Source organism: Vulpes vulpes, chromosome 16 (genome assembly GCF_048418805.1).
Source record: "Vulpes vulpes isolate BD-2025 chromosome 16, VulVul3, whole genome shotgun sequence".
In the NCBI taxonomy this organism is placed as follows: Eukaryota; Metazoa; Chordata; class Mammalia; order Carnivora; family Canidae; genus Vulpes; species Vulpes vulpes.
In genome coordinates, this window is record NC_132795.1 from 3325207 (window position 1) to 3338673 (window position 13467).

General features: G+C 38.9%; 1 non-coding gene across 1 annotated transcript; it reads right to left on the bottom strand.

Annotated features, from left to right (window-relative positions):
• Nucleotides 1–11818: 11818 nt before the first annotated feature.
• On the bottom strand, nucleotides 11819–11926 carry LOC112922618 (U6 spliceosomal RNA). The gene has a single exon (XR_003235499.2). It is a non-coding gene; the product is annotated as a U6 spliceosomal RNA (small nuclear RNA).
• Nucleotides 11927–13467: the final 1541 nt, after the last annotated feature.

A 13467-nucleotide genomic window follows, 5' to 3' on the forward strand; every position in this document is an offset into this window, starting at 1 on the left:
AAGCTTCTTGGCACTGAAAGAGAGGCAAAGCCCAGTTCTTTTTTTTTTTTTTTAAAGATTTGATTTATTTATTCATGAGAGACAGAGAGAGAGAGAGAGAGAGAGAGAGAGAGAGAGAGGCAGAGACACATGCAGAGGGAGAAGCAGGCTCCATGCAGGGAGCCCGATGTGGGACTCGATCCCGGGACTCCAGGACCATGCCCTGGGCCGAAGGCAGGCGCCAAACCGCTGGGCCACCCAGGGATCCCCGCAAAGCCCAGTTCTAACATGGGCAGGGAGGAAGCTGATCTGATCTGAGGGCTCTCCTATGAGTGGTTAGAGGATAACCAATTGGTTGGTAGTAGGACCTAGGATATCAAAAAGATACAACCCTCCTCTGAGCACCTGACCCTGAGCGTTCCAGAATCTTGTTTTGATACGACTTTCTCTTAGGCTTTTTCATCGTGGTTTTAGCAAGTGTTACAATGCCTTAAGAAACGAAGAGGTGGAATTTCTTCCAGAGAATATACTGAGGAGGAGCAGTCCTCCTGCTTCTTTCCTTGTTGTACCTATCAGTCAAGATCCTTAGGAAAAATGCTCAGCACACTGAGCGGGGATTTTTGAAGACTTTCGATTAAAGGACTCCTGAGAGCAAGCCAAGCATGGTGCTGAAACACGTGGAGAGTGCAAGGGTGGTGAGATCTCATAGGTCTACAGAGAAGGGATGGCAAAAGTGCTGCCAAAGCTTGCATGAGACGAGAAACATTAAAGAAGCATCATTCAATAACGAAGCCACTTCGGATCTGAACTCCAGCAGGGAGGGAACAGGTAAGAAATGTTCCCACCTTTCTCCTCCTGCTTTCTGATCAGTCGTCTGCTGGGGGTGTCTCATTGGCTGATCTGCAAAAAGAAGTCAGAGGGTCAAGGATCCAGGTTCACCATCCTGGGGCACAGGGCAGGGAAGGGCAGGGTACAGAATTGATTTGGGGTTGACACTACATTTGCTTTCTAAGGTCACTTTTGGTCTCATGATTTCATATTGATATTCGTTCTTATATTGTTTTGTGTACGACCTTTTACACACTGAGCACATATGTAGAAATAATAGTTGTGATCACTACAGGGACAGTAGTTGACTATTGATTCTGAGGGGCCTACAGTTATCAGTTTGCCATAGAAGTACAACATTTTGTTTCTAAATGCACAGATTAAAAGAAAAACCATAACCAAAAAAAAAAAGCAGATTCCATTCCAAACCTTGTCAGGGTATTTCGATCAAAGCTAATGAGCAATTGATGACAATATGTACACCGAGGGTGTGAGACCAGCCACTGTTTCCCATGCCTGTTCTACTTCTTCGGCACTAGAGCCACGTTTCTGGGATTGGATCAGCTAGGACTTGGTTCCAGCAAGGAACGGGAGTGAATGGAGTTCGGTCCAACTCAAGAATTGGGAATTCCACCCCGTTTTGCTTATCTTCATTGCTACTTAGCTACTAGATGCAGCATAAACCCTCCCAGCCTCTTCCCTCTTAGCTGAATTCTGCTGTGGTTATTAAACAAATTGTGGATCTATTCCACATCCTCTCTAATACTTTGAAAACTATACAATACGAGGCTTAATGAAGGTGGCATCCTCACAATGACTAAGAACTGAAAATATGACTACATCAAATGTCTTTAGAAGGCAAGATTTTAATGGTGGAATAATATGCTGGAACAGAGGAGTAATTTCTTCTCGAACGCTGGGATGAATTATTTATGCTTTGACAACATTATGTGTCTCTAAAGCAGCTTTTAGTTATTCGCCACTTCTGGGCTACAGCTGATCCTGCTGCCCGTTCTTGTAATTACATTAACCTCTTGACTTTACATGACAAGCTTTTCCTGTGCGCCGCGATCAATAGCCTATCGCTATACCTCTTTAATAGGGCCATAGTTACACTTCAGTTCAGATACAATTAACTTTGTCCCCTCTTTTCTTTCTGGTGGGGCATGGAATAACATTTCTTATTTCACATCTGAAACAAAGGAAATCATTTCGAAGGAAAAGACACATGTAGAAATATGTAGATCATATGGGAAGAAATGATTGCAATGATAAACAGACCAAGGGAAAATCCCTTTCTGCCAACACATGGGATTAGAAATGCTGGGAGAAGCAGTGGATTCCAGTGGATTTCAAAGCCCTAAATTTGTGTGGTGCCTTTTAAATCTCTGTGTGATGACTTTTTTACTTTCGGTCAGATTAAAAGCACTGTGGACCACCTACTCTCCTACTTAAGCCATGGCAATTAATTATAGTGTGTATATGTAAAGAGAGAAAGCATAATGTGAAATGTTGAAATGAGATCAGCTAGTGAAATCCTCCTCTTTGACAAAGAGAAATTGAGAGAGGTAAATAGCAGTGGTGTGGTGAGAGCCCTTCAGCTCAGGAAAGCAGACTGCGTGTCCAGTCATGCTGGTAGACTTCATTCAGCCATTGGGGGAGCATTTACACCATGGAAATTGGCAAACGTTATAAACCAGTGCTTTACCCCACAAAGAACTACTTAAACCTCCACCTGCGTATCACCATGTATATGGACATCATATATGTATGTATACACACACGTACATATATGTAAATGTGTCACATATGTGTTACTCTGCGCTGTGTCATGTTGGTGATCCATCTACATTTTTCATTAGAAATGGTCTCAGAAAACTTTTTCAGATATTTTTGTGATTATCTTTTGGTTTTTCCTTTGCTTCAGGATACATCAACACACACACACACACACACACACACACACACACACACACACTAGATATCCACACAGACTTGCAGGGGCTTGTAATTTTGATTAGCCTTCAGATTGCACAGACTTCTGGGCCTGGGCATCACTAGGAGAAACTCGAAGGAAGGATCACGAGAATCAGCTCCAGAAAGACGGACACAAAGGTCAGGGCTATACACTGATACATTTGGAACACTAAAGGTTTTGGATGTAAACTAAGTCAATTTTCCTTCTAATTCTATAATACTGTGGAGGACCAGATTCTGTTACTGTCTTCTGTCCTATATTATCAGAACCATATATCTTAGGAATAATAAAATAAAACTATCCATTACCAATAGCAATAATTTAGGACCCATCCAATGTTCCCTATAGATAGTGCATCTGGTTTAAAATCACCTTAAGAAATAACTGGTGGTTGCTAAAATCCTGTCAGACCACTCTAATTTTCTTTTATGACGATGTCAGACTTGCTATATTGCAGGAAATGATCTACATAATATACATGCTTGATGCCTACACGTATTACATGATCAGCAGATTTAATGTAAAAAAATAATATCGCGAGTGGGTGCAGAATCAGCAGAAGGGAATTATAGTATAGCTGCCAGTGAGAGAAACTAAGAATAGAGAATTTACAATGTCTTAGAGCTCAAGCAACCTCTGTTCCAGTGCTGGGGTGTCAATTAAGTATTTAAATATCTGGGTCCCAGTCCTTGACACAGTAAATTGACTATCTCTAAGTGATTCTTATGCACACACGAAGCTGGGGATTACTGCTATTGGGCTATATATTCCAAATGAGGAAAGTCCAAGAAATGGAGAACTTTCAGCATGTTCTGAGGTGAAGCTAGAACATATTTTGCTTTCTGGTAAAGAGAAGAACACATGACAGACAGCAAGGATCCTCTGACATATGAGGGAGTCACCTCCCCCTCCCCCTCTTGCCCTTCTGAGACCTCCTTCTCTGAAGTTTGGTAGGGCTCCAGGTTAGTGTGAGGACCAGGATTTTCAGATATGATTTCAAGTCAGTGGAAAGGAATGGAAGGTTTGGTCTGGGCAACATGAAATCAGCATGGAAGACCCCATTCTTTGGTGTGGCATCGGATAAATTATTGACTTCTCATGAGCTTGCTTCAAGTGTCTTGCTGGCAATATAGAAATGATCATATTGGTTCCTTATATATCATAGAGTTGTTCTGAGAACTAGGGGAGACATCTGGAATGTAAAATGTTAGCGCCAAGGGGTTGAGTACAGGGTCATTCAAGGTTCCCATGACCGAGCTCTGGGGCTGTGTCACATGCTCTGAAATGGGCTTTATAGGGAATCTCTATTTTGTGGTCAAGGGTGTGATGGTCTGAGTGAGAGGCATCTGAACTGGGAGGTAAAGGGAGGCATGAAGAAAGAATTAGTAATGGTGGTTTTAAACAGACATCATTAAAGCTAACAAATTTTGATCACCTACCATAGTAAGCACTTTACATAAATAATCTCATTTGTTCCCTAAAACATGTTTAATAGGATGTGTACATACTATTATAACCACCATTTTCCTATGAAGAAATGGAGTGATTGATCACATCATTTGCCCAAAGTCACATGGCTTGCAAATGAGAGCCTGGTTTGACTGCAGAGTTTCAACCACCCAAAGTAGCAGGGAAGTTAGGTTAGCTAATGGGATTAGACTAACCCAGTAGCTGCTGTTATAGCCATGTGTCTTGAGCTGTAGGATCAGATAGGCTTCAAGGTCAGGAAAGATGGAGAGTGAGCAATATAAATGCTTCCCTTGCTTGCTAGGAATACCCTAGAAATCACAGGATAGAGAAATGGGTTCTTAATGTCCAGTAACTCCAAACACAATTTCCTTTTCTTTGAGGATTTGTAAGAACTAGGCTGGACAATGATGATAATTTCAGAATCTGCTTCTCTAGAAGGTTTTAAAAGGTTGTATTGGTTGGAATTGTTGTAAATATAATCTGTTCCGAAGGTGAGGAGAGAGATGTGATAGATCGTGTTCTTGGATCTTCCTGATTCATCTAAGTTCTTTTAGTTTGGTGGAGAATGGTTAATTTTTGTGAGGATATATCTAAGAAACTAGTAAGAGTTTATGCATTGCATTAAAATCTAGGGATGCTCTCTCTCTCTCTCTCTCTCTCTCTCTCTCTCCCCCCCCCCCCCCTTTTATGGGTGGTCTGTAGGAGCCAGGAAAACAACAGTCTCCAGACTCACCAGAATGGAGCACACACATTGCAAAAGCATTTTGCCTTTCCAATGGGTTTAAATCACATAGAAACAAAATCTGGACCCTTTCATGTAGATGGAGCTAAAGGGTATGATATCAGGCTACGAAATAACACTTTGCCAAAAGGGTCCAGATTCCTTCAGATCCAATACAAATTCTCCTGAAACATCTGGATCCATTCCCAGATGAAAAACTTGTGGGTTAATGAAATTGCCAGATGTGACTACTTGCCAAAATACTGAGATGCTTTTGTTAGTGAGTCTCTACTTTAGGGGTGGACATGATAGGAGTTGAATTACCATTCTGATCTTATTCTTCTAAACAAATGAATGTTTTCAAGCTTTGCAGGCAGATATCGCTGTTTGAACAATTTACACCAAAAGGGATTCTCTGCCTCATGGATAGGGGAGATAAAACCCTGATTTCCAAGTCCTTTCTCGCCTTCACAATCAATTACACTCTATTTTCCTACAGACCTTATTACGCCCTTTCCCACCCATCCTATGCCCTGATATACCTCTTGATAGTTAATATATGTGAATCAAGAGACAAATCTCCTTGGGATATCTAAATTCAGAGACATCTAGTTTTCATCTTGTTTCTTTACCATCATTTGTGATCATTATGAAACAATTCCTTTCTGCTCTGCAGAGGCAAATATTTCCTTCCTGAAGGGTGAATCACTCAGAAAATAATAAATCCTACTCTGGTTCTCCTGTTTGATGTTACAATTCCTTCCTTAATGGGGCTATCTGACCCCCATAACCCCTCTTCCCATTCTAAAAGTCCAACCCCAAACCCAAATAAATAATTTCTCCCATCAAAGTGTTCTGAAACAAAATGCTTTTTGAGAAACCATGGCTGCAGTGCCTTCAGACTGACTGTACCAAATAAATTCAACACAATCTCTCTCAAACCAAGCAAGATGTGAAGACAATGATGCAGACAGATGAGCAGCAGCAGACTCTAAAAGCAGGTTCCTTAAGAGATTCAAGAGCCGTTTCGAATGGACACAGAGAAGGCCCAACAATAGATGGGATTTCAAGGAACCAGGAAATTCCTTATTTTGATCTCTAGTGAGAAGAAAGAACGGGAGTAGCAGATCATGACAGGTGACCTGAAGGCAAGGGAGGCTATGGTGATACAGCCCTGCCTGCTAGAAGAGAAAGGGTTGTCTGTCCTGGAAACCAGAGCCTGGAAGCCTGGAAACCTTTCTTGGTGTGGGAGGAATAGCCCTTCTCTGTCACACTCGGGAGGTTTGCGATGGCTTTGAGGCAGGTGTGCATAAACTATGCCCTGCCGGTTAGATGAGCTCCTGCACTTTTCAGGAATAGGAGGGTCTTTTTAAGGATGGAGTTGATATCAGTACATTAAACGATACCAGAATGAAACCAGGAAAGGATTGTTATTCAGGAAAGAGAGGCTGGAAGGCTGTGTCCTCACCAAAGCTGGGAAGTCTTTTTAAATTAAATTTAATTTTTACTGGAGTTCAATTTGCCAACATTTAGCATAACACCCAGTGCTCATCCTGGGAAATCTTGACATAAGGGCCAAGATAATGTGTGGTTGGTAGTACACTACAGACCTTTGAACGTTTAGTCTCACATGAGGAAGAAAGCACTTGCCAGAGAATCAAGAAACCTGTGAGCGACCAGCCCCCGTGGGTGCAGTGTACCCTGAAATTTGTTATGTTTGGATCAAGGGATCTTATATTCCTTTCTCTTAGCCTTTATTGTCATTTTCTTTAAACTTTTTTGACAGGTGGTATTTCCTTAGCTTTTATTTTACTTTCTGCTTTTCACGTGTTTTCCCATTTTGTTGTGATGTTGCTTTTTGTGCTTGTTTGGGCTGGAGCTTGATTAGAAGTGTATCTTTTAAGTGAAATCTCTAGTGGCAATGCTCACTGGTTGCATTGCATTATGCAGGTTCCTGGCATATTAAAGGCAGGGTAGTGTGTGAATTTTCCTGTTCTTCGTTGGATAATTTAAACCTCCATGGGACAGATCTCTTAGAAAGAAAAATAAATCCTGATATGATTCATCACTTAGCCTAGCATCTAGTTCATTCTACTCAATCATTAATTCTAGTTTAAAATGGAGGCCAAATATTTCTTCAATCCCCAGGCTGGTATTCAAATAACAAGACAATAACACCTTCTTACATTGATCTAAAGTATTTGGAGATCTTCAGACAAAGGTAATTCAAGACTAAATACACTGCATTTTCCTCCATTACCTCAGATCAAAGCAGCTCATCTTTCTATTTCTTTTCTCTGCTTTTCTCTCCTTTTTTTTTTTTTTGTATGGAAACTTCTTACAGACTTCAAAAATTGAAGTTTGTTCTTTTTATATTCTTAAAATGCTAAATACTCCCTGGAGGACTTCATGTAAAGAACAAGTCATCTTTCTTTAGAAACATAGATAATCATTTTCTATTCAGACAGCTGTCTCAAAAGACCTTGCTATTACATACCTTGTAAGTTGAAGAAATAACATTTCTATGAAAATAAATGACCAAAGCCACTTCAGAAAGCAGTAAACTTCAAACAACTTGGTAATTTGTAGACCCCTCTGACATCCCAAGTGCATAATGGATTTGCAAAGACATTGAAGATTAAGTAAATTGACTATGATGTCACAACTCTTTTTTAACATTTTTTCCTTAATCTTTATTATTTTTTTTTGGGGGGGGGGAAATATATTTGCTGATAAATATTCCCTAAGAAGCCTCTGTGGTTTTCATCTCTGTCCCAGGTAACCCATCTGTCCAAAAGACGCAGTTGATAAAATCCACAGACTGAAGGCCAAACTTGGCCCTTGTGGGTCATAGAGTCCTAATTTAAAAAAAATGATAAACAGAAAATAAAAAAGACAACTTCAGATAATATGGAAGTTCCTTGGAATAGCACTCGGAAAGGGTATTTTCTGCTTGCGTTATAGGCACTGGAAAAAAAAAATCTGTGTTATCTCTAAAAGTGAACCATTTGAGGTTTCTGTTCCGGTGATGGGGCCATTTTATTGAGTAGCGTCACCCACACTGAATTTATGGGCACTTGCAAAGAACCAGGGACTGTAAATTCTAGGCCTGCTTATTAGAAACCGAGAGCATTTGACAATGCACATAATTAATGATCATTTGCTAAAAGTATTTTTAGGAATTTTATTCAAACAAAGTAAAAAAGAAACACATTAAATATTAGTCCCGTTATATATTATGGGACATTATATCCATTTGTGTGTCCATAAATCATTTAGCTATGAATACTTAAGAAGAGCAAGAAAGTGATACCCTATGTACGCTCTGAGATAATATTGTCTTAGTATTTGATTACAGGCCCTGTGTCCTTAATGGACAGATTCATGCTCCATATCCAATGTCCAGTTGGAGCTGGGGCACTAAGAAATGGTAACAGGAGGATGTCAGGCCAGGAGCAACCAGAGTTCAGGAGTGTGAAATTAGTGATGAAATAAGACTTTTACGGGCCTTGCAAGGAGCCTCTCTTTGTCTCTATTACTGTATTGTTTTCTGGTGTTCGATTTTGTCGCCCCAATGTGAGTGTTTATGTTTGTGTGTGTGTTTGTCTCTGTACGCTCTTTTTTTTTTTTTTTTCAGGATGGGGTTGGGGAAGTATTAAAAATATTTGGCCTGGTTTAACTATCTTTTTATTGGATCAAAGGAAAGAGGAGATCAGTGGCTGCTTCTGTGAGACCTGGAGGAATAAACCTGACAGCTAAAACAAATAGAATATTTACTCTTTTTTTTAAGATTTTAAAAATTTATTTATTAATGAGAGATACAGAGAGAGAGAGAGAGAGAGAGGCAGAGGGAGAAGCAGGCTCCATGCAGGGAGCTCGATGTGGAACTGGATCCTGGGTCTCCAGGATCAGGCCCTGGGCTGAAGGCGGTGCTAACCTGCTAAGCCACCTGGGCTGCCCAGATTTATTCTTTTTGAGCAGCTACAAAAAGTCATTGTAATTTGAATTAAACCAGAGCTAGATCATTGTCTTCATACATAAGGTAGAGAATCAACAACAAAATAGTACAAAAAAAAAAAAAAAAAAAAAAAGGAAGGAGGAGTGAGAGGAGGAGAAAATGGAATGAAATATACTTAGAAAATGGAGATATCCAACACAGGCTTTGTGAAATGGTGAGAAGAATCAAGGGATGGTTTAAGTGCTGACTGCCATGGACATGTTATTTGATTTGGGACAAGCCACTTAAACTTTCTGGCCTCATCATACAATTCTTAAAAACGAAGGAAAATCATTAAGATCACTAAGGACTTCCTAGTTGCAAATATTTATTATTCCAAATTGACATCTTCAGGAAACACACAATCACTCACACACACATACAATGTGGATTTTTTTTTTTGTCTGAATGATCCATATAATCTTTTGTGTGTGGCTCTGGTTCAGTAGACACAGGCACTGTATGTCTAGCTGCCACTGTATATCATTTCTAGGTGCAAAGCCTAAGCATTTATGGCCTGCCTGGGAAAGAAAAAGGGTCTAAGAGAAAATTATTTAAGGTTGTACAAGAAAACTGCATGAAAGCTTTAAAAATACATTTTAAAAAATCGAGCCTAATGCAAATCTTTAAAGTTCGGCTGAAGACGCAAAGGACTTCAAATATTTGTTGAGACAAGTTGGAGCTTACGACATTGATAAACAATCTGACTTCTTTGAGGATTGTTGAGAATTTCTTTTTAGTTTCTGGGTGCCAATAGTGAGAAACTTGGAACTCAGTACTGCCAACCCAAATGTTAATTGTATGTATCACAACTACTTTAATTTATAGTGATGTAGATATTATAGTCCAAATGAAAGTTATGAGAGTTAAGCTATACCGTTAAAAAATTTTAAACTTAGTAACGAGTAAATAGATCACCTTGTCCACTTTCATACCAGTTACTTGAAGAAAATATCTATCTATCTGTCTATCTAATCTATCTATCTCTATCATCTATTATTTATGAATCTACTTGCCTACTTATTTATCTCTCAGTATCTGCCAATGTTCTTCCCTAGATTTTCAGCGTCTCATCATAGTGTTAATTAGAGAATGAGTTAAGGGATGATCCACTTAGAGCTTTTTTCATTCTTATTTCTGAAATGTGGGGCGTCTTTGCTTTAGGAAAATTCTTTCACTTTTCATGGCTGCCCAGAGTCCACAGAAAATACAATGTAAAAGAGGATGGAAATTGTATTTCAAATCAATACCTACCCGTGATTAACAGATCTTGAATCTACTTTAATTTCTAACTTAAAAATTTCATCAAAGGTGTTTAGAAGAAAATTGTGTCCCAAGAAAAGGGCACCTTTGAAAATAACATTCTCACATGTCTTTTTCATGTTCAGCCAAGTGGAAGGAAAAAAAAGGCCAATCACACATTGTGTTTTGAGTTACAAAGGATTCTTTGGGGGGTGGAACAAATGGCACTTACCCACCTTAGAAGTTGGCAGATGAACCAACAGCTGAGCCTTTTCTTCTCTAGAGAAGCATTAAAATTTTATTCCCAATTGCACCTGCATGCAAGCCAAGGTCGTGGGGCTGGGGGTGGGGGGATGAAAGACACAATATGTTTTAAATAATGCAGCCCAAGCCATTTGGGCAGTTAGAAATTTATAACAGAAGGCAGCCAGGAAATGTCTCTGTTGGTATGGTTGGAAAGAAGCCACTTTCCAATTTTTGTTAGTCTGTTTCCATTTCTTAGACACCAAAGAGGTACCAAGAGGGAGCAACTTGGTCTACTGACTAGAGTAGGGGAAAATGTTAACATCTGTCAAATCTGGATGGTGGGTAGGTATGTGGCCATTTGCTATTTCGATCTCTATGTCTGAATGTTTGAGAATTTTCATAATTAAATAAAATGAGTATGTGTTTGGAATTAAGCCTTGTGTTTTAAATCCCCATGACCTTATTTTCTAGCTATTGTGGGCTTGGAGCAGTTATTTAATTTCTCAGAGCCTCAGCTCTTTCATTAACATAATATGTACAGTAATATCCACCATGTGAGTTGATCTGGGGATCCCAGATAATGAATAGAGTGCCTGACAAGTGGCTGGTTTTTCTATTGGTAGCAGTTGGAACCCAATTTTAAACCAAAACTCAACTTAGAGAAACAATCTCCAGGGAAAATTTCTTAGAAGTTATGCACTGCACATGTTCTTCTAGATTTTGTATTTACTTCTGGATTAAGTCAGATCACTAAAGATCTGCGTGTCTGCATTGTATCATTCATACTGGGGGCCCATCAGGATGTTTATACTTCATTGCCCTTGGGAAAGATGTCATTGGCTTTCAGTGGGAAACACTGTTCAAATGTTCCACTAAACTTCTGCCTGCTGCCTGTACGGGTGTTGTGGGGACGTGGTTCACTGCATGCACAGGACTCTTCAGTAGCCCCTATGAAAGACGTTCCTATCTTATCTTAACATTTCAAATAATTGTTTCTTTGGAGTAACTTCTTCTGTTTTTTAAAAAAATACTATGAATTGTTAAAATGATTGAATTTACCTTTTGGGACTGGTAGCTAGGAAATTGTAAGTCAAATCAGTAATCTACCCAGAACAGCCATATGGGTCCCTTTGGTATGAAGCTTTATATTTACTTTATTCCAAACCCATTTTATTTCTGTACTCTTGTTTTTCTTTCTTTTCTTCTTTCTTTCTTTCTTTCTTTCTTTCTTCTTTCTTTCTTTCTTTCTTTCTTTCTTTCTTTCTTTCTTTCTTTCTTTCTTTCTTTCTTCTTTCTTCCTTCCTTCCTTCCTTCCTTTCTTTCTTTCTTTCTTTCTTTCTTTCTTTCTTTCTTTCTTTCTTTTCTTTCTTTTTTCACTTATTTTACGTGTCATCCTTGTGCAGGGGCAATGCTAATTTTCTCTGTATTGTTCCAATTTTAGTATATGTGTTGCCAAAGCAAGCACTTTTTTACTTATTTTAAATTTATATCACATTGTTGTATTTTGGGTGTTCTTATACATCACCTTAAGTGCTTTGGTAGAACAGATAACCAGGTGGAATTTAAATAAATCAACAAACAAACAGTATGTAGCATTCATTATTACTGATAATAATAGTAGAAATATGAAGTGTAGTTAGAAAGGGAGAAAGATGAAGGCAGTAAATATCTCAGAAGAAGATAACTAATATCACAACAAGGTTGAATATTCTAAAATGGATAAAAATGATTCATTTTATATAATGGGTTCTTCAAGAAACATAGTTGATTCAAAAAATATTTCTGAAGTACATAATATATGCCAGGTACTACTGCTGCTATAGTGATAAGACCATGATGATAATTTCAGAGTACCTTGTAGAGCAGAGGAAATCGGTTTAGAAATTGGAATTTGGGAGTAGGTATGATAGGATCAGGGGTGTTGAAAGTGGGAGAGAAGAGCTGTTGGATGGTAATGCTGTTTTGTAAGGAAAAGGTAATAATGAAAACACAAAATGAAAAAAGGTAGATGTCACATTGCTGTATGGCAAAAAAAAAAAAAAAAAAAAAAAAAAAAAAAAAAAAAAAAAAGAAAAGAAAAGAAAAAGAAAGGAAAAGAGAATGGTGCTGGGCTGGGTTGAATAATGAATGTCTAAGCCTTAGGCCCTGTCTGCAGTGTGGCCGGAGGAATTTGGCTAAGGATGGTGGTCTCTGTGGTCCAGTTTTGGGGAGGGAACTGGGGACCTAGTTGAAGGCCAAAATCTTGGCTAAAAATGGTATCTCCAGATCTCAATATTGAATTTCTATTCATGGACGCATAGGACGTGGCTGCCATTTAACAGCAAGGGTGATGTGCAAGGCCCTTAGGTCAGTGATATCTGGAGTTTTCTCTCCTACTTTTTAATTCTTTACATGGGAGTTGGAGAATTATTAGAAAGGTCTTGATATAGCTCTTATCATACAAACTCAGAGCTGAGTGGTTTATGCTATTTCTTAAAGTTGTTGCCTCAAATATCCCCTTATACCATCTTGCACATACTGCCTAGAAGATTTATTTTTTTAAGATTTTATTTATTTATTCATGAGAGACACAGAGATAGAGGCAGAGACACAGGCAGAGGGAGAAGCAGGCTCCATGTGGGGAGCCCAATGCAGAACTTGACCCCAGGACCCTGGGATCATGACCTGAGCCAAAGACAGATGCTCAACCACTGAGCCCCCCAGGCATCTCAAGAAGATTTATTTTTATTCTAGATCTTGGTTGATCTCGGAGAATTTTTCAGATGACCTAGGAAAATTTAGGAGTATTCCGGGCCTCAGGAAAAGATCACAGTCAAAAGCTGGAAAACACACTCATGTTTTATAGAGAGTATTGTTATTTACAAAGCTTAGTTACTATTATAAATAGTATGGTCTTCTGTCTGGGCTCAAGGTATAAATATAGTCCTTCTATGTGTTTTAAAATAATTACTTGCTTCTCTGTTTACTCAAACTAATCACATGAAATCTAGTATGTTCATTATGGAA